Source organism: Hyperolius riggenbachi, chromosome 1, assembly GCF_040937935.1.
Source record: "Hyperolius riggenbachi isolate aHypRig1 chromosome 1, aHypRig1.pri, whole genome shotgun sequence".
NCBI classification, from domain to species: Eukaryota; Metazoa; Chordata; class Amphibia; order Anura; family Hyperoliidae; genus Hyperolius; species Hyperolius riggenbachi.
In genome coordinates, this window is record NC_090646.1 from 173,560,691 (window position 1) to 173,582,649 (window position 21,959).

Here is a 21,959-nt window from a genome sequence, read left to right on the forward strand (position 1 = left end):
TCACAGGAGCGTGGTACCAGCTGCTGAATGCTGCCACCCACGCTGCTACTGCAACACCACGCTGGACGCTTTCTCTGAGTCCCAGCTTCCTGGTTAAGTTCTTCTGTTGGCCAATCCGTGCAGGAGGGGGCAAATCCCGTGTCTCACGAGACTTGCTGTGATACACCCTGCGCCATCTTAACTTCTGGCATGGGAAGCTATGCCTGATTGGCCGCATCCCCAAGTCTCGTTCCCACTCTCGCGAGATCTCGGAGGAATCACGAATGGAGCAGCAGCAGTATCCTGGCCTTTTCCTCTCTTTAAGAGAAAATATAGACGGCCACTGTAGTGCGGGAAGAGGCTCAGAAACCCGCAGAAGGAAGCAGTTACCTCTCAAAAGAAAAAAAGAGGTAGGTTTAAAAAATGACATAAGAAAAAGGAAAAAAAAAAAAAAAACTCACAGAGAACCTGTCCATTGAGGACAGATAAAAAGAATGGCGGAGGGGGGGCGATTCATTATACTTATAGAGAAGTCTGTCCTATAGGGGTCAGGGGGCGTGGCCAAACCCCATGAGTATGCCGCCATGTTTATGCAAGAAAACTGCTAGAGATGGGAAGTTCGGATCTTTTCAATGATCCGGATGATTCGAATCGGATCATTGAAGAGATTCGGATCTTTGATTCGAATCTCGGATCATTTTACTACCGGAAGCATTCGGGGGTGAAATGAACAGCAGGACAGGTCTGTGGACAGGAGAAGGGGAGGGAGTGGACACACAGAGAAGGGGAGAAGATGGACAGAGGGCAGGGAGTGGACAGAGAAGGGAGGAGGGACGAGCAGAGAGCAGAAATGTTTGCACGTAATACCCACATGCTGAAGTCATATGCTTTACATATATTTCACCTATATGCTCATCTGTACACTTTGAAAGAAAAGGTCGCACAGTGAAAGAAAGCATTCCCAGAAGATAAGTGCAGCTGTTTAGTGCTGAGTGCAGGAGGATTATATTGCCTTTCAATCACACTGTCTGCAAAGTTACTGAGCTGTGCTGAGCCAAAAGCTTCCAATGTGATCACTGTGCAGCACTACGGAACAGCCAGCCTATAATCGGCAGCACATTGCAGCCAGTATGTGTGCTCTACACATATCTGGCAGTGGCACCCATGTCCCCTCTCTCTTATCTACCTGCTGTCCCTGCAAGGCTGCCTCCCATCCAACAGAGCGATCCATCTCAGCTCTGCTTCCAGGACCCCGCTGCTCGCTGAGAGGGGGCGTGTCGCTCCTGGCCCCGCCCCTTTTGCGATCCGAATCACTCATTTTGATGATTCGGATGATCGACTCATAAAATAGAGTCGGATCAAAGATCCGAATCGTTCATGATCCGGACAACACTAATAACTGCACGATCGTGCAGTTGAAATTTAGAACAAACCTTCCAGCGCTGCAGAGAGGGGAAAACTGTAACGTCAGTTACAGCAACAGGGAAAGTTGCCTCCCTACAACTACATGGAACAGGCTAAGTGGCGTCGGAAAGGTACTTCTGCCGACGTGACTGATAATGTATACAAGGAGATGTCAGTGTTTAAAAAAAAAAGCCCCTGTGCCTCACTACATGTAAGCCACTATGCTCTACAAACAGCTAGGCATAGTACAGTGGCTATAAAACATACTTTTTTGCCATAGTGCCCCTTTAACCACTATTCATCATTGGAAACATGTACATAAGGAATCCAATATATGTAAACACAAAAAGCAGATGAGTTATGGATGCCAATATAGTACTGAATACAAAAGCAAAATGGTAACAGAAAGGTAGAACAGAAAATACATAGAGCAGCGGATGCAAAAATATAGGAAAAACAATACCAACCAACCAATAGGGTTGGGGACTAAGGCCTGTAGAGACTGCATCAAAGTGAAGTGTAAGTGGCTATACGGTAGCTTTGCCACCTCCATCCAGGCCGATCTCATTAACAAGGCCTTACCAGTGAGTTCTAAATATTTTTCTGGCTTCCCATGCTCTTTCCTATCTTGCCATGACTCTCCTGTTCCATGTGACACCCCTGCCTAGCTGGCCTTCCTTATTTCTCAGCACCCCGGTGTTGTTATTGCTTAACATCTGCACTAATAATTAGGAGACAAATTACATAAATGAGCATTCAGGGACTGTGCCTTACTGAGATCTGGAAGAAGAAGCAGCTGAGTATAAGAAAAAAAAAATAGTTCCAGGCACATCGTCTCAAGTTAGGACATATAAATAAGTTAGTAGGAAGGTGCTAAAATAACTTACTTAAATATCCTAGCTTTAGGTGATGTGCCTGGATTTATGTATTATTATTTCTTGTAACTTACCCTTGTGGCCACTGGCCAGAGTTTAATACATCGCACTCCCTCCTTCCCTTGTCTGTGACCTTTGTCAGTATGCATTCAGCTTATGCTGGTGTATGCATGGTGCATATGGATATATTTTGTTAGCTCCCTTTTTGGATTACTGTGATGTACTATCTGCCCCAAAAGAGGACATCAGGATATGTGCTCCTAATCTTTAGATAGGTTTGATTCAATGAATGTTTGCATGTCTGCACTATGCATGTTACAGGGCCAGAGTTAGGACACCTATAAATACCAGGGTAGCTCTGCACGGTGTAGGTGTCTATGCAAGAAAATGTATTCTTTTGTACCTAAACCCAGGCTTTTAAAGAGAACCCGAGGTGGAAATTACTAATACTATTGGGGCACAGAGGCTGGTTGCGCACACTAAGACCAGCCTCTGTTGCCCCATCGTATGCCTCCATGTCCCCCCTGCTCGCCGCTATAGACCCCGCAGTGCTGGCGACACGCAGCGTGTCGCCAGCACAATGTTTACCTTAGCGCTGTCTGTCAGCGCCGCTCCCCCGCCTCCTCCGCATCGGCGCACCCGCCCGTGTCCCTTCCCTCCCGCTGATAGGAGGGAAGTGACGCGGGCGGGTAGCGGCAATGCGGAGGAGGCGGGGGAGCGGCGCTGACTGACAGCGCTTAGGTAAACATTGTGCTGGCGACGCGCTGCGTGTCGCCAGCACTGCGGGGTCTATAGCGGCGAGCAGGGGGGACATGGAGGCATACGATGGGGCAACAGAGGCTGGTCTTAGTGTGCGCAACCAGCCTCTGTGCCCCAATAGTATTAGTAATTCCCACCTCGGGTTCTCTTTAACTTAGCTGTAGGGATAGCAGTAATTCCTGGATTCTTGATTTCTGTAAAAGCATTTGTATAAAAATGAATATGAGGGTGTGAAGGGTTAAATGACTTTGCTATTGTGTTCGCCACACCCTCTTAAGCACCTCCCTAATAACTTCTTTAAATGTCCTAACCGCAGCTTGGCCATTGGCAGCCCAAACATGCCCATGTAATACGTATATTATGTGGCATAATGGCCCATCCTGTTGCTAAAGGCAATCAAAGTGTAGGACTCAGTCCGACTCTTGGATCAGAGGGCCCTGAGTCCTGATGCTGTGTCGGACTGGACCCATCAGTGGCGCAGCCAAAGGCAGCCCACTGTATGACTATGTAATTAAGGCACTGTAAAATTTGGGTGCAGGGTAAAGCTGATAAATGGTTCACTGTGCTTCTGCAAATGTCCCGGTCGCATTAATTACAATTCTCCTCCAGGCCACTATTGACACCGGGTAATTGCTATTGCTAGGGTCTGAATTATGCTGTTTTTATCGTAATTTAGACTCCATCTATTGACGGCTTAAAAATTACGGAAAAAGCACCGCTATAGCCATAATTCACATTACAGCCTATGGGGGCCACAGCTGCACCTAAATTTCCAGCACCATTTTCTCCTGACTCGGCCCAGGGCTGCCTTGTTGGATGTGGCCCAACATTAGGAGCTCTTGAGATTGAGTCCGACAATGGATACGAAAGGGTTAAAGGTAGGCATAAAGAAGGGGTTTGTGTTGGGGGAGGTTAGTGTTAGGTGTCACATGAAGGAATATTTATTAGAAAGGCTACACATCATTCAAGAAGGTGAATGGGAACTCTGAAGAAAAGTGGATTGATGGAGGAGAAATACACAAAAAACCCCAGAAAAAAACACAGGATTAAAGTCAGCAGCAGAATATGTCTAAGTGAACTTTATCAATATTCTAAATATCAGCCTCACTCAATATCCAAATTTAGGGCCAATGGAATATATCAGTAGACATACCAGCAGCAATTTAAGAAATTATAAATGAATTCACTTTCTTCACTACAAAAGCATGCTCTGGGTTATACTTCTGGGTCTGTATAATTATAGTTGTGAGAAACTTTTAGATTTAGATTAAGATGTGCTATTATGCAAGAAAGTTACTAAAAGCTTTTTTTTTTTCATACCATTGCCATTATTGCAGTTGGAAAACAAAGTGATGGGACTGCAAGTTTTCAAAGAATGGAGCTCTTATCAAATTCACAGACAAATTGGACTGCCATGACAAGCATCTAATCTGATAATACATTTGTTTCCTCATTATTTTACTGTCCAAATTAAATTAAAGCAGCCCAGCTGACATTAAGAACAGCTTACTGAATCTTCAGATGAATTTTATAAAATGTGCCAAAGCAGTTCATAATGATCTGTAATTTTGACAACTTAAGGACCACGGTCTTAAACCCCCCTAGTGACTATGCCATTTTTTACAAAATAGGCCACTGAAGCTTTGAGGCCTCGCTGTAGGGCAGTACAACTCAGCACACAAGTGATTCTACCCCACTTTTCTGCCCACCAACAGAGAGTTCTGTTGGTGGGCTCTGATCACTGCTGTGTTGTTTGTTTGTTTTTTTATAAATATGTATATGTTTTATAAATATTTATATAATATTTATATTTTTTTTTATAATAATGCAATTTGTTTTATTTTTATATTTCCCCACCTGCCTTTCCTCCCGCCAGCCAATCACATTGATCGGGGCTCATAGACAACAGCCTATGTGTCACACGGCTGTCCCCAGTACAATGCTGCCTTAGATCGCAGCGCTGTATGGTGTAAATACACGGCGGTTTTGCTGTCTAACAGTCCCCAGAGGCGATCAACGCTGGGAGAGTGATGATGGAGCGGAGCTCTGTCATTCAAGCGGAGATGCACGCAATCTCCTGCAAAACTCCGCCCCAGAACTTTACGCCATTTGGCGTGGAGTGGTCCTGGAGCTGCCGCCGCATTCATTCTGATCAGCGTGGAGCGGTCAGCAATAGGTTAAAAAATAACTTCCACTAATAGCATACATAAAATGTAACCCCCAAAAAATTCAGGACCCTTTTAATAAACAGTTATTTAGCAGCTGACATGGTGCTGAATGAGGTCAGCAAGGAGACATATAAGTTTTGACAGTAAAGTTGAGTTAAAGGTAGGAGAAGTTTAGGGTTAAGCATAGGTGATATGCGGAAGGTTAGTGTTAGACTAACTTTAGCAGCTTGATTTATGTACTCTTGGGGCTATATGTTTATGCCAGCATATGTGCGCAGATATCATACAAATTTGATCATGGAAAACCAATGTACAGGGTGGGCCATTTATATGGATACACCTTAATACAATGGGAATGGTTGGTGATATTAACTACCTGTTTGTGGCACATTAGTATATGTGACGGGGGAAACTTTTGAAGATAGGTGGTAACCATGGTGGCCATTTGAAGTCTGCCATTTGGAATACAACTTTTGTTTTTTCAATAGGAAGAGGGTCATGTGGCACATCAAACTTATTGGGAATTTCACAAGAAAAACAATGGTGTGCTTGGTTTTATTTGTAACTTTATTCTTTCATGAGTTATTTACAAGTTTCTGAACACTTATAAAATGTGTTCAATGTGCTGCCCATTGTGTTGAATTGTCAATGCAACCCTCTTCTCCAACTCTTCACACACTGATAGCAACACCGCAGGAGAAATGCTAGCACAGGCTTCCAGTATCTGTAGTTTAACCCTCTGGGCGATACAATTGCATCGCCCAGGAGGAGGCACTGCACTTTTTTAAAATCATGTAGCTAGCCTAGCGCTAGCTACATGATAGCCGCTGTGCAGCCGCATCCCCCCACCCCCTCTGATCGCCTCTGGCGATTAGCGCAAGCAGGAGATCCTGTTCTGAACGGGATCTCCTGCTAGGCTTCCCCGTCGCCATGGCGACGCTCGCGATGATGTCACTGACGTCTTGACGTCGGTGGGAGTCCCGATCCAGCCCTCAGCGCTGCCTGGCACTGATTGGCCAAGCTGCGCAAGGGGTCTGGGGGGGGCTGCGCGGCACGGTGGGTAGCGGCAGATCGGCGGCGAGCGGTGGCGATCGGAAGTTACACGCAGTTAGCAAAGTGCTAGCTGCGTGTAACATAAAAAAAAATATGCAAATCAGCCCACCAGGGCCTGAGAAATTCTCCTGCGCAACACACCCCGAGCTCAGCTCGGGATTATCGCCCAGGAGGTTAAGGTGCTGCATATCTCGTATCTTCACAGCATAGACAATTACCTTCAGATGAACCCAAAGATAAAAGTCTAAGGGGGTCAGATCGAAAGACCATGGGGGCCATTCAACTGGCCCACGATGACCAATCCACTTTCCAGGAACCTGTTCATCTAGGAATGCTTGCACCTGACACCCATAATATGCATTATGGGTGTCAGGTCTGAGCACCCTCCCTCTGTCGCACATGACGTCATGCACAAACTCGATCCTCCCCATAGAGAGACAGGAGCTTTGCAGGGAGGCTGCGCGATCACTGTATCCAGGCTGGGTAATGTATAAAACGGGGGGATCGGGGGGGGGGGGGGGGTCGGGGGGATCCGGGGTGCCGAACCCCTTTACTAGCTAGCCTAGTGCTAGCTAAAGGTTTTACTGCCATGTGAACAAATTATTTAATTATGGGGGACTCCTGAGGACAGAGAGCGGTATGCCCGACACAGTGTCGGGCATACCGCTAAGGAGGTTAAGTCCCTTCGGATATAGCATTCCCAAACTGTGAATCCAGTAGACCTCTTTTTGTTTCAATCTGGTGATCCATACACCTCCTTTGCAGGACGTCGGAATGTGGTCCTTGACCATAAATTTCAGGTCAGAGTCCACATGTCCAAAGTCCTTACAGTGTCTAGCTTTATGTTGTGAGAACCTGTTTCATACTTTTTGGCACTTTCTGCGCATGTGCGTGACGTCATGAATCACATCACGCTCAAGCGCAGAGAGTGCCCGGCAACAGGAGCGCGATCTAGGACGCGCTCCGCCAGGCAGCGCAGGCGTACTACGACCCGGCAGTAGTAAAACCTCCAGAGATGTTCGCCGGGCGAACAGTTTGCCACATCTCTAAATTTAACTTGATTTGAATGGCCCCATAGAATTGTATGGGCAGAAAGTTACATATACAGTAGTTACATAGTTATTTGGGTTGAAAAAAGTCATACATCCCATCGAGTTCAACCAGAAACAAACAGAAATCAGAAACAACAGCTTGCTCCCTCACATATCCCTGTTGATCCAGAAGTTGGCATGCAAAATTATTCTGCAGCGCAACAGACATAGCATGTAAGGGCCTTGAGTATTAGAAAGGGTATTTCTTTGGGGCTGAGGTTATAATTAGACATTATGAAAGTTATAATAAACTAGATCGCTAGAAACATAGTATACAGTCAGATATTTATTACTTTTCACATTTATGTATGTAGTCATCTGAATTTTAATTTTCATATCTCATTAAAGCAATAGTTTTCATATGAGTAAGGTTTAAGCTAAACCCACTTGATTGACAAAAAAAGATAAGCAGATTTAGATTTCCCCAAAACTAAAAAGTTTTTCAAGACTTTACAGTTTAACCTTTTGTGCTAAAAGTGAAATGTATGAAGTCAATGGGAAAAGCAAAATCTCCCCTTAACAATAGCACCACTAAGGCTCATAAGACCCCCCCCCCCCCCCCCCCCCGGTGCTCCCTGAAAACTAATTTTACATAAAACAACAGCTCATCTCTATTATATAGGCATTCTAAAAACAGCATAAAACCAGAAATAAAAAGGAAAAAAAAAACACATTTTCTGGAATAAATAGCTTGGCGCTCACATCGGTTATATGCTGACCTGCAATTATTTCATTCCAATGCAATAAAGCATAACGCTACAGCGTTTGTCTTACAAATACAGGAGATGAATGCTATAAAAATGTGTCACTCATTAAGCTCTGGCATCTATAAAAAAAAGTAGCTAAGAAAATATTGATCAAAACCCAAGCCACAAGTAAAATCTTTCCTGGCACAATCCTCAAGTCAAAATACCCTGACACAGTGAAGATTAAAAAAAAGAAAAAAAATGAAAAACATACAATCTCTGGTTTGCAGTCCTTCAGTATGAGGTTGGAAGCAAGAACTGAACAAGAACAGAATTTTAAGCAGATCAATGCTGCGGGCATCATGTAAACAAAGAGAGAATCACAAGGTGCTGTTTTAATGCTACAGCGTTCAGCCTCTCTCATTCCTTGAGATTATCTGAGGACCACTGACGTCCAAAGTAGATGTGTTTGTTCTTACTATGATATCATTTATTTAAAGATTTCCTTCGGTGACAAAACATAGACGTGTCAGAGTCTAGCAATCATTCTCCTTAGTTTTTTCATAAGTGAAAACAAATACTTTGTCCATCAATCATATAAATGAAAAAGACAAAAAATCGTCATCCTATGAAAATGTGAAGCTAAAATAAAAGCGTGTGAGACTAGAAAGCGCAAGGGTTCGGCAGAGGATGGAGATGCCCCAGGTGCAAAAGGATTTTGGAAATACACAGACTACGCTGAGCGCAATTCTCCACCTGTGGTTTTCTTGCTGAGCTCAGCGATCCAACAGGCATTCCAGAATCACATGCTGATAAAATATAAAAGGGTTTCTGTGGGGGGAAAAAGAAAAAAATGAAAAAATGATATCGCCTTTGCTTCTACAAAATTTTTAAATGCGGCGGCTTCATTTTTCTTCCCAGTGTCTCTTAAATCTGCGTTTGAGTGGCTATGCGTTATTATTCTTGTTCCCTGCTGGCTCTGCCCCGGTGCAGAATGTAAACAGATGCTCCCATGTTTGGTTCTTCTCAGTGCAGATCATTATAACATTATGTAAAATCCAGTGAAGTATGTTTTTCTGTTTCTACCAAATCTACTTTGAATTGAGTTTCTCTGCTGGTATAATGACGCTTGTTATCTGATAAAATCAAAAGCATAAATCTGAAAAGGCTACCTGATCCAGCATTGTTAAGGTAGCTTTTATTTCGTCCATAATTTTATTCTCTTCCCATATGATCCTCTATAGAGGCACTCCAAATGTTTTTATGGAAATAAGAATAAAATGTACATGCATAGCTAGAAACTAAATGCAAATAATAATGTAAGTATGGCATATGGAATGTTTTACATCTCAGCAGCATAATTACTATTAGGCTCAGACTGTTATAGAGTTTGGGGTTATTTAGGTTGAAATACGTTTCAGGTGTGTGGGATATGGAGGTTGCCCTATACTGATGGACAAATTTGTTAATGATTACCATGTGATCAGTACTAGCATAGCACCAATGAAAAGCTAGTACAGTGGTTTAATAACCGTTGTCCTCTTTGGTCGGGGGGCCACAGTGCAGTCATAACCTCTGCATGCCCTATTGCTACACCACTGCCATGGGACTTATGCTGGGAATACACGGTTCGTTTTTGCCTTCGTTTAAACCTTCGATTCGTTCGGTAAACGAATCGAGTGTTGAAAACGTATGTGAAAATAGTCATAATCTCATTATAGTTTCGATTAATAGACCCCAAAAACGAACGACTAGTGATCGAACATGTTTGATATTATCTCTCTTTATCCATCTAATCGAGCCATTGGTAGGCTTGATGGCTGTTCAGATCGATTATATATTCGTTTATGCTAGTCCGTCCCTGTAAAAAGGGATTTTCGTTTCGTTTCTTTGCAGCCTTCGATCATTGGAAAAACGAAACCATCAGAATCGGAAAAAAAAACTAAACCGTGGGTGGTGATATTAACCGTATGACTGATTATTTCGGGATCGAAAAGGACAAAAGGCACAATCGAAACGAAGGTTTAAACGAAGGCAAAAACGAACCGTGTATTCCCAGCATAATGAAGTTACATGAGAATAAAGACGTACGAGGAGAAAGCTTTTTATCTTCTGACACATGACTTTACTGCAAATCCCATTGCCAGTGACTCCCTGCTGATGTTTGTGCAAGGCTAAACTTACAGAGGCATAATAAACATATCCACTGAATGTTGAAGAAGACATGTCAGGTGATTTGTGAGCAGATACAGTGCAGTGGAGCTGCCCTCTGTGTTTTCAGCAGTATTCACTACTACTACTCATGTTGAATCTGCAATAACATAAATATTAGCAATGTGAATTTAAAAATAAGATACAAAAAATATATTACAAATTACTAAAATTATTAAAGTATTTAAAAAAATCAATATGTTAATATTAAAATAATTCATATATCAATAATACATTAAAAATAAATATGTGAAGAATAATAGTAGTAGTAATAATAATAATAATAATAATAATAATACAAGTTAATTTCCATTTTATGCTGGTTTTTGTCTTGCCAAAATTATTTAAAGGAAACCAGAGCTAAGTTATTATAAAAGTTTTATACATACCTGGGGCTTCCTCTAGCCCCATGCGCACGGATCGCTCCCATGCAGCCATCCTCAGTCTTCCAGAGAGATACGAAGAGACCGAACACTTCTTTTGTGCAGACTGGCCGTGACTGGCTGAAGTTACAGGACCCAGTACCGAAGATGGAGAAGACTGAGGACGGCGGCATGGGAGCGATCTGTGCGCATGGGGATGGAGAAAGTCCCAGGTATGTACAAACTTTTATAATAACTCAGCTCTGGTACACTTTAAAAGAGATAAAAACAGGGAACACCAAGACCCCCTGGTACACTTTAAAGAAAAAAAAAAGAGGTTTCCTTCCAAGACTTGGTATTTCTTTGTTTCTGTGGTCCAAGCATTAAAAAAAAACATTAGTAACTACTTTAAGTAGACCTAAACTCAGAACTCCTCTCTGCTCTAAAAGATACACAACCACACAATAACCTTTAAACAAAAAAATGTAAAAAAAAAATCCTAAAATAAATTTGCACAGTTTCTACTACCTGATTCATGGAAGCAAAAATATTGTTTACAGCCTGTGCTTTGCTTTCAAATGAGCTTATCTGCTTATCTGCCATAGGCAGTCATGTGACACAGGGGAGGATCAAAGTACAACTTGTGATTATACACAAATGGGGGGGGGGGGTATTAAACAGACCAAGCTCTCTAAGGGTGCATTTATCTACGTTTTCCTTCTATCCTGTGCAAGAGTTCAGGTCCACTTTGAACTCTATACAATGAATTATGTTAATTAATTGATGCCCTCAGATTTAGCTTTAGCTTTATGGCAAAAACCTTCCTGAGTGCTAATCCCACAAGATCCCATCATTCATCTTCATCAGATAAATTGCCACACCACTGAAAAGGGAAGAAATAGGTTTCCTTTGTCTACTTTTAAGACTTGTTTCAAAATTAGATCATATTTTAAACATTCATATAAATAAAGAAAGGTATATAGAAAGGCACTACTCTACCTCTTTACCACCACTGATGGTGCTCACTAAGTGCCCTCATTATGATCTCAAGTCTATGATCATGTTTAACCACTTGAGGACCCAGCCTTTACCCCCCCCCCCCCCCCCCTTAAAGGGAAGGTTCAGGGACGCTGTGAAAAAACAAAAATCCAAATCCACTTACCTGGGGCTTCCTCCAGCCCGTGGCAGGCAGGAGGTGCCCTCGTCGCAGCTCCGCAGGCTCCCGGTCTCCTCCGGTGGCGCGCCCCTACCTGGCCAGGCCGGCTGCCAGGTCGGGCTCTTCTGCGCTCCAATGTGCGGCTCACTGGTGCGCGCTGACGTCATCGGACGTCCTCCGGGCTGTTCTGCGCAGGCTCAGTAGTTCTGAGCCTGCGCAGTACAGCCCGGAGGACGTCCGATGACGTCAGCGCGCACCAGTGAGCCGCACATTGGAGCGCAGAAGAGCCCGACCTGGCAGCCGGCCTGGCCAGGTCGGGCGCGCCACCGGAGGAGACCGGGAGCCTGCGGAGCCGCGACGAGGGCACCTCCTGCCTGCCACGGGCTGGAGGAAGCCCCAGGTAAGTGGATTTGGATTTTTATTTTTTTCACAGCGTCCCTGAACCTTCCCTTTAAGGAACAGCGCTTATTACAGAGATCTGTGCTGGGTGGGCTCTACAGCCACCAGCACAGATCAAACATTAGGCAGAGCGACCAGATCGCGCCCCCTTTTTCCCCACTAGGGGGATGATGTGCTGGGGGGGTCTGATCGCTCCTGCCTGCGTGTGGCTGGCGGGGGGGGCACCTCAAAGCCCCCTCCACCGCAGGATTCTCCCTCTCCCTCTCCTCCCTCCCTTCCCCGGAGATCGGAGGCTGCACAGGAACGGATCTGTCCTGTACAGCCTCTAACAGGCTCCTGTCTGTCATGTGACAGCGATCCCCGGCCGCTGATTGGCCGGGGATCGCTGATCTGGTACAATGCTGCTACTGTTAGCAGCGTTGTACAAATGTAAACAAAGCAGATTATTTCCGCTTGTGTTTACATTTAGCCTGCGAGCTGCGATCAGCGGCCCGCAGGCTATTCACGGAGCCCCCCGCCGTGAATTGACAGGAAGCAGCCGCTCGCGCGAGCGGCTGTTTCCTGATTAATTAGCCTGCAGCCGGCGACGCAGATCTGTGTCGCTGGTCCTGCAGCTACCACTTTGCCGACGCGCGTTATGAGTGCGCGGTCGGCAAGTGGTTAAATACTTTCAAAATATTCATGTATGCTTTAAATTAACTATAACATGTATTCATAGTATACATTTATCACACCCAGAGCATCATATGTGGAAAATACCTATTTTACTTGCCCAATCAACCTGATATATTCTCTGTTTATAAACCAATGCTGTAAAAGTGACAATTGGGAAGAAGGACAAACATTTCAGGGGAACCAAGAGTCATTCCCCAATATGCTCCTGATATGTGACCAAATTCAGAAGTTAGAAATTTTAAACACAAATGTAAAAGTTTTAACACCAAAACAGAGCAAAATCTAGAGCTGAAAAGTTGTATTGTCACGTATATCTATCCATGTTTTAACAATTACTAAGTATTTTTGACAGTTGACCCTGTATTAACAATTACTAAGTATTTTTGACAGTTGACCCTTGAGGACCAGAGGGGGGGGGGGGGTGCAGAGAAGAGAGGTGCCAATGGTAGTAAATGGAGTGCAATCATTGTGAGCCAGTTTTCCATGTTACTCTAGCCCAACTGCACTCTTTTGGTGTGTCTGTAATGGACATGCATTTAAACTGTATGAGTTGTTAAAGAGAAACTGTGACCAAGAATTGAACTTCATCCCAATCAGTAGCTGATACCCCCTTTCACATGAGAAATCTATTCCTTTTCACAAACGGATCATCAGGAGGCTCTGTATGGCTGATATTGTGGTGAAACTCCTCCCACAAAAAAACTCTTGAGTACATACTCCTGGCAGTTTCCTGTCTGGGAACCTTGTTGCATTGTGGCAAATAGCTGTTTACAGCTGTTTCCAACTGCCAAAAAAGCAAGCAGCAGCTACATCACCTGCCAGTAGTAAAAATGTCACCATGTGATAAATGTCAGAATGTAAATCAGGGATTTAAAAGATTTTACAATGGGTAAACACTGACTAAATCATTTATACATAATTATTGTAAAAATGAAGCACTTCTTATTACATTATTTTCACTGGAGTTCCTCTTTAAATGTTTTGTTGAGAAATAAACCGTTTTTAAAGACGTTATTATTACCCTATTGTGTGAGCTGATTTCAATGTAAATGCTCCACACTCCGGGAGGGAATTCCATTTTGCAATGCTTCCAAATGAGCCTTTTTGAGACCAGACGTGCATATGATCATTTAGTATGGTCAATGGATCTAGTGAGTGGCCACGAGTTGGGCTGTGGTGGTTGTGTCATTTTAGTTGCGAAGAGGACTACCTTATACAGCTCTTGAGTGCTGGATTACTCACTTTATTCCTTTTTTTACATATTTACTATGGAGCACACTAGCATCAGTGATTTTACCGGCATTTTGGGGGGTTTGCAGCACTCTGCATTCGTCCTGCATCTTCCCTCTGCACTCAATTTTCCACAAATACTTGTGATTTTTGAGATTGAGGCATAGGACATTGCAAATAGGGCATTGCAAATGCATTCATTGTGGGGGAAAAAAGCAGAGCTGTCCAGTTTTAAAATGTGGCAAAAAAACTTGCAAACACAAATGACCACAAATGATGTGCAATTCCTGAATAGGCAGAGGCGAGTCCAGCTTCAATAGTTTTTTTTTTTGGGGGGGGGGGCACGAAGGGGGCACAATGGCTGACTGGTTGGGCCCATTTAGGTGATCAAAATCAAAGTTTGTATGGCGAGCTTTAAATATTTTTTGCCTAACTCAGGGGATACAATTAGCTTCTTAGCTAGTTTGCGGGCATGCTTTAATCTTTTTTTGCTAAGTTGCTAGCAAGCTGCTCCTGTGTGGACAGATCACAGACAAATTATTCCAGCCCCCAGTCTGTGTCTCATGAATCTGCAAGCAAGGGGAGGGGGAAGAGGCAAGCACTGTGTTTGCAGTTCCTTAGTAGCTAAGCATTGCTGGAGACTAAGCTCTAGTTTAGTGGCTAATTTAAAAGAAAAACAGTAAGCTTTCAATTTGTAAGCCTTCTTCAGACTCTATTCCTGTTGCCTGACAATGTTAGAACATACAGTCGGAAGGAGGTAGAGAAATGTATTTTACAAATATAAGTATGATTAAGATACATTAACTACAAGGGCTCTTGCAAGGATTGTGAGGTATTTATGGAAAATAGATAACTTAACACCTACATAGACTCAGGCTGACATGGAGAGTTTTTTACAGATCCTATCCTCTTCACTGTACGCTGCTAGGGCCTGGAAACAGGTAACTGTATGTTACTGAGCAGGGGGGCACTCGGGGGGGGGGGGGGGGGCAGTGCCACAGCGTGCCCCAGTGTAGTGAATGCAAATAGGCCATTCAAATCAATGGCCAGTGGGGCGTTACATGATTCTGACAATTGTACTCCCAGCCTCGGATGGCATACATTGCCTGCAATGCCCTTAGCTTAGCTGAATGTTTTGCTTTTTTGTGTTGTCAAGTAATTCATCTGCTAAGTAGTAGTACAGCACTGCAAAAACGATACAAAAATATAAGTCTAAGTGATTGTGTGGGTTGATGGAATAAATTCTATCGTAAGATAAATACTGAAGGTAAAGAGAACATAGACTAGCAACTGCACGTTTTGTTGATATTAAACAAACAAGTGAGCATCATAATAAGCACATTTCACTGTAACAACCATTGTATAATACAGTAGCACAAGCATCATATACTACATCTCTGCTAATGCTGAGAAAATGAATTTAATCTGTTGCAGTTATGTTCAGGTACTTGTATCAAATCATGAGATGCTGGAACAGAGCACTGGAAAGTGAGCAAAGCCGGCCAAATTTTCCATAGAAAACTGTTTCATGCCAATGTGAAATCATGCTGCCAAAGTATGTATGGTATATATTGCTTCCAGCTCATTTGCAAGGGATACGCCTTTGCAAATACAGTATATTGTTGTCTTTTGGTATACAGATAAATATGTGAATTGGCAGCTCACTCAACAAACTTTAGTAACAGAGTAACCAAGCAGCTCGGGGTGCCCCGAAACTACAAGGAAAGTATAGGGGACTGAAAGAGACCAAACCCTCCAACTAAAAAATAATGCCCAGTGTGGTTTGCTTTCTTAAAGGGAACCAGAGAGGAACGAGGGGTGAAAAAAGGCAAAGATTTTATACATACCTGGGGCTTCTTCCAGCCCCATAAGCCTGAATCGCTCCCACGCCGCCGTCCTCAGCTTCCTGGATCCGCCGGTACCGGGCACGTCACTTCCGGCGGACGCGGCCAATTGTCCGCATCACAGGGGCTCCCTCCATACATGTACGCATGCGGCTGCGCAGTAAGCAGCCACATGCGTATCTGTATGGGGAGAGCACCCTGTGATGCGGAGAATTGGCCGCGTCCGCCGGCCGACTTGCCGACTCGCGGCAATGACGGGACCCGGTGGCGGCGGATCCAGGCAGCGGAGGACGGCGGCGTGGGAGCGATCCATGCGTATGGGGCTGGAGGAAGCCCCAGGTATGTATAGTTCATCCTCTCTGGTTCCCTTTAAAGCAAACCTGAACTGAAAATTAAAAGTCAAAATAAACATACACACATCATATTTACCTCCTGTGTTACCTACTCATCAAACTCTTTCTCTATTCCTGGGTCCTGGTGGTCCACTGTAAATAATGGAAGTCTATGTCCTGCATTTTGAAAATGGTCATTACCCCATAACAGCTTCCTGGTCAGCACACTGTTAAACTGAGATATATATATATATATATATATATATATATATATATATATATATATATATATATATATATATATATATATATATATATATATATATATGTATATGTATGTATATGTATGTATATATGTATATATGTATATATGTATATATATATATATATATATATATATATATATGTATGTATGTATGTATGTATGTATGTATGTATGTATGTGTGTGTGTGTGTGTGTGTGTGTACATATATACATATATATACTAGAGTCATAGGGAAATATGGACATTACTCAGCTCATCAGTTGTCCTTTCAGTTATAACTGACAGCAACTGGTATAAAACTGTCAGCAACTGCTATATTGCAGTTCTGACAAAATCTTGTCAGAAATGGAAGGAATCATTGTAAAAAAAAAAAAGTGAACTTCTGAAAGGAACTGAGTGAGGTGAGTATGTAATATTCATTAGCAAGTATAGCAGCATGTGTTTATTTTAAGCAATTGTACTTGGTTCAGGTTCCCTTTAAAACAGAAGGTATTTGCAATAACCACATATGTTCACTTAAAGTTGAATTATTGCAAATATATTTTGTTTTAAAGAAGAGCTGTCAGCCATGCTATCTTAGGAAAAAAAAACACATATATAAGTAGATAAATACTTGCTCTACTTACGTAACATTTGTATTGCCCTGTCTACATTTTTATTTTAGCGATTTTTCTACAGTAAAAAAGAGGAAATCCTTCTTAGCATTTCCCATTTTAAGGATTGAAGCCAATCCTGATGTAATTTCCTCCCTTAGTCTCCTCTGCCTGATTGCCCGTCCTCCACTCTAGAAAGTGCATTGTCTTAGCATGAGAAGTACTGGCCAATCAGAGAGGAACAGATGTGTGGGAGGGGAAAACAGGAGGGAAAGAGGCTTCAGCCAATCAGGTTGCATTAGTTAAGTCTGAGGGGGAAGTATAGAAGTAAAAAAGGACAACCCAGCATGCCCTGCAACTTTCTTCTTGCGTACCAAATTTTGTGTGTACCAAATAAGAGTCAGGTAAAATGGGGAATGATAATTTATCAACAAGAAAAGTAATAGTGATTTTAACTTTAGGATAGCCTCGTTAGCATCCTTATTACTTGTTTACCAGATAAAAATAAAGAATTGATTTTTGATTTTATGCCCGGCAGTTACACTTTAAGAAGGCAGACCACACCCAAACAAATTTTATTAAATATATAAGTGGTGTAACCAGTATCTTCTTTTCCTAACTGGGAGGAATCCACCAGACACTGACGAGGTATAATGGCAAGTAAAGAATTTATTATGACCCAGAAGGACAAATGGGTCAAAATCTTATTATCTCAACCAATGAAAAATACTACAACATATAATATACATCAATTCTTCTTGAAATCTTGGTTCTTCATTGCCGGTGCACCGGTTATAGCTAGAAATGAACACATGGTTAGATAAATTCAACAGGTATTCATAAACCTGGTAAATATAACAACTAGATTAATACTGAATTATCTTACTAAGTTACACATTAATCAATCCATTTTTAAAGAGACACTGAAGCGAAAAAAAAAATGATGATATTATGATTTGTATGTGTAGCACAGCTAAGAAATAAAACATTAAGATCAGATACATCAGTGTAATTGTTTCCAGTACAGGAAGAGTTGAGAAACTCCAGTTGTTATCTCTATGCAAACAAGCCATTAAAGGGAAGGTTCAAGCAAAATAAAAAAATGAGTTTCATTTACCTGGGGCTTCTACCAGCCCCATGCAGCTATCCTGTGCCCTCATAGTCACTCACTGCTGCTCCAGTCCCCCGCTGACAGCTTGCCGACCTCTGAGGTCGGCGGGACGCATTGCGTACATTTTTACGCATTCCCGCTAGTACAGGAACAATAACACATACATTTTTACGTGTTACTGGTTTAATGCGTACATTTTTACGCATTGAACCAGTAATGCGTAAAAATGTATGTGTTAATGTTCCTGCACTAGCGGGAATGCGTAAAAATTTACGCAATGTGTCCCGCCGACCTCCGAGGTCGGCAAGCTGCCAGCTGGGGACTGGAGCAGCAGTGAGTGACTACGAGGGCACAGGATGGCTGCATAGGGCTGATAGAAGCCCCAGGTAAGTGAAACTCATTATTTTATTTTGCTTGGACATTCCCTTTAAGCTCTCCGACTAAGTTAGTAGTGGAGAGGGCTGTTATCTGACTATTATTATCTCAATTGTTCCTGGACTATTTACTTTTCCTCTGCTAGAGGAGAGGTCATTACTTCACAGACTGCTCTGAAAGACTAATTTTGAATGCTGAGTGTTGTGTAATCTGCACATATTATAGAATGATGCAATGTTAGAAAAAACACTCTATACCTGAAAATAAAAGTATGAGAATATTTTCTTTGCTGCTAATCTTCTAGTAATTATTCATAGTACACAACCAATTCACTATATCATATTTTTTTTTTCGCTTCAGTGTCTCTTTAAATTCCGCAATTCCTCAAGGTAGAGAACATGTAAGTACAGACAGGTTCATTGAGCCACAAAGTTCTAATCAGTTTGTGTCCCTTGCCACCAAGCCCAATCTATGCTGATCAGCAAAACTCTTATTTCCCCCCCATCAAGTAAATACACAAACTTCTGGTGCTGTCCTTGTGAGTAATTCCGGATCTTTTCTTGTTAGACGTTACTCTAAATTCCAGATGTTGAATAAATAAATAAATAAAATAGATAAATAAATAAAATAAATAATTAATTAGAATCTCTCTTATATTACTAAAGTTTTTTTTCACATTAATCAATCCATTTTTAAATTCGCAATTCCTTAGGGCCCTTTTACACTTAATCAGTTGCTCTTGTTATAATTTAAGTAGGCCTCAGTTATTTGGACTGAGTTAGTCAAAAAGGCTTGGGGTGCAGACCTGCCCTTTAAGGGGATTTTCTCTTAGAAAGAAAATCTACAGTTCTGTCAGCAGAACGAGGACATACCAAGAAGCTGTTCTATGGACAAGGCCACAGGTCTCACTGACCTCAACATGTACACCACAAGAACAGTAAACATAGGCCATATTGACAAAATACCAAATTCCGGTATGTAAGTGAGAAGTGACATTAAATATTAATCGAGTAGGTGGGTAGTATGACACCACGAGGGGTCTAAGCCAATAGTCGGGTCTGGGGGATGGCCAAGATGAGGTCACATTTAACTCTTTCCTAGTCGGTATTAAAGAGCCAGGTGGGCGAACGGAGCTCACTCTGATTCCTGCTCTGCTTCCTACTTCCATGCTATCTAGATGCTGACTGGGACCTCTAAGTATTTTCATTCTTTATGTAATCTGATCTAATGTATGCTGTACATAGGTATTATTAGAGTAACGTAGTCTAGAAAGAAGGTAACCGACTAACACTCAGGAGGAAGGTTAGTCAAGAGCTGTAACGCCAAGAACTTAAACATGAGGATCTGCTTTGCTAGGATATGATGAACTGTTTCTGTATATCTGTGTAGTGAATAAACTTCTTAAATATTGAAGAAGCCTGAGAAAAGTCTATCTCCTGCTTGCTGTGTTGAGAGTCAAGTTATCTCACAGTCTGTGAGACTCAACTATAAGAAGTTGCTGGTGTCGAAATAAATAGGTGATTTATAGCAGCTCTCAGTTAAAACCGAAAGAAAACTGATTTTCAAAGTAATGCCCATGTTTTGCTATGGCACCTTTCACACTTAACACGTTTTAACTGAAATCTTCTTCCCAATGCACTGCTATGGAAAAAACGTGTACCAACATGCACTAACACATACTAACGCATACTAACGCACACTAACGCATACCAACTGATTAAGTGTAAAAGGGCCCTTAAGTAAGAGAACATGTAAGTACGGACAGGTCTATTGAGCCACAAAGTTCTAATCAGTTTGTGTCCCTTGCCACCAAGCCCAATCTCTGCTGATCAGCAAAACCCTCTAATTTCCCACCCATCAAGTAAATACACAAACTTCTGGTGCTGTCCTTGTGAGTAATTCCAGATCTTTTGTTGTTAGACGTTACTCTAAATACCAGATGTTGAATAAATAAATTAATTAATTAAAAAAATAAATAAATAAATACATACATTAAATAAATAAATAAAATAGATAAATAAATAAATAAAATAAGTAAATAATTAATTAGACTCTCATATTACTAAAGGTTTTTTTTTCCCTTGTAGGTGAACCTCAGCAGTTGAACTTTCAAAAAGGTAAGTATGAATGCTGAAGAAAAACAGATCTTATCCTTTCTCAAAACTAAATTCCTAGGTCAATAACAGTAACTCTTTATCCACAGGATAATTCAGATGCCTGCTGCAAAGTCATCCAATAGGTAATTGACCATTAACTTCCATTTATATTTGTAAGTTCTCCTTAATTACTTCTCCTTATGTTTCAGGAACAACAGCTGGACTAGTCTTTCTGGAGGTGAGTATCTTACTTGTACTATATCACTCCTGCTTTCAAGCAAAACATTGTCCTTTTTTTATATATAAATATATAGCAAGTGGCTGAGGCAATTTAAAGTCTATTCTGTAATCAGGGCACAGCATTAATGTACTTTTAAACAATACCAGTTGACTGACAGCCCTGGCTGCAGTTGTTTGTTATGTTAGATTGCTTCTATTTACAGACACACATGGTAGATTATAATTGTGAAATATCCGTGAGATATGGAGTATCTGGCACTGTGGTTTATTGATGGCAAATTAAGGACATAAGTCCTGTGATGTGATGCAACAAAAAAACATGGCGTGCAAAAAACACAAGCAAAACATCAGAACTGTGTCATCAAAATCGTCACATCAATGTAGACACGCTGTACCTGGGTGTGGGGAGGTGGCAGGTGTGGGCGCCAAATGGTGCACGGTCCTTACGACTGTTTTTCAGGGGCTCTCCCCTCTGCGCTCCCCTCCTGCTGAATGAGTGTCCGGGCAGCGGCGGGCAGCGGCAGGGAACGGCTGATACATACCTTCTGTCTTACGTGCGCTCCAGCGTGCATTCCTCACTCTAGTCTCTGACGCGACTTCCTGTATAAAACAGGAAGTCGCGTCAGAGACTAGAGTGAGTAATGCACGCTGAAACGCACGGAAGACGGAAGGTATGTATCAGCCGTTCCCTGCTGCTGCTGCCCGGACACTCATTCAGCTGGAGGGGAGCGCAGAAGGGAGAGCCCCGAGGTGAGGGAGGGGGGACCGTCCCCCCTCCCCGCCGACTGTGGGCATGGCTTTCCCCTCATGCTGCGACCCCTCCTGCCGGGGGGGGGGGGGGGGCGCTCAGAATTTCTGCAGGGGGGCCCGGTGGGGCCTAGTTATGCCCCTGCTTGCTAGACGCACATTTAACTTCGCTGCCGTTCCAGACTTATTGTGCACTTACGCCTCAGATGAAGCTAGGCGTTTAGCCCTGCAAAACGGCCGTAAGGACCGTGCACCATTTGGCGCCCACACCTGCCACTTCCCCACACCCAGGTACAGCGTGTCTACA

General features: G+C 42.6%; 1 long non-coding RNA gene across 1 annotated transcript in view; it reads left to right on the plus strand.

Annotated features, from left to right (window-relative positions):
- The first annotated feature begins 262 nt into the window (after positions 1-262).
- Positions 263-21,959, plus strand: part of LOC137546724 (uncharacterized) — a 260,615-nt gene continuing 238,918 nt past the window's right edge. The window contains exons 1-4 of the long non-coding RNA XR_011026330.1: positions 263-389; positions 20,657-20,686; positions 20,773-20,808; positions 20,875-20,903. This is a non-coding gene — a long non-coding RNA (uncharacterized lncRNA). The remainder of the gene's footprint in view (positions 390-20,656; positions 20,687-20,772; positions 20,809-20,874; positions 20,904-21,959) is intronic.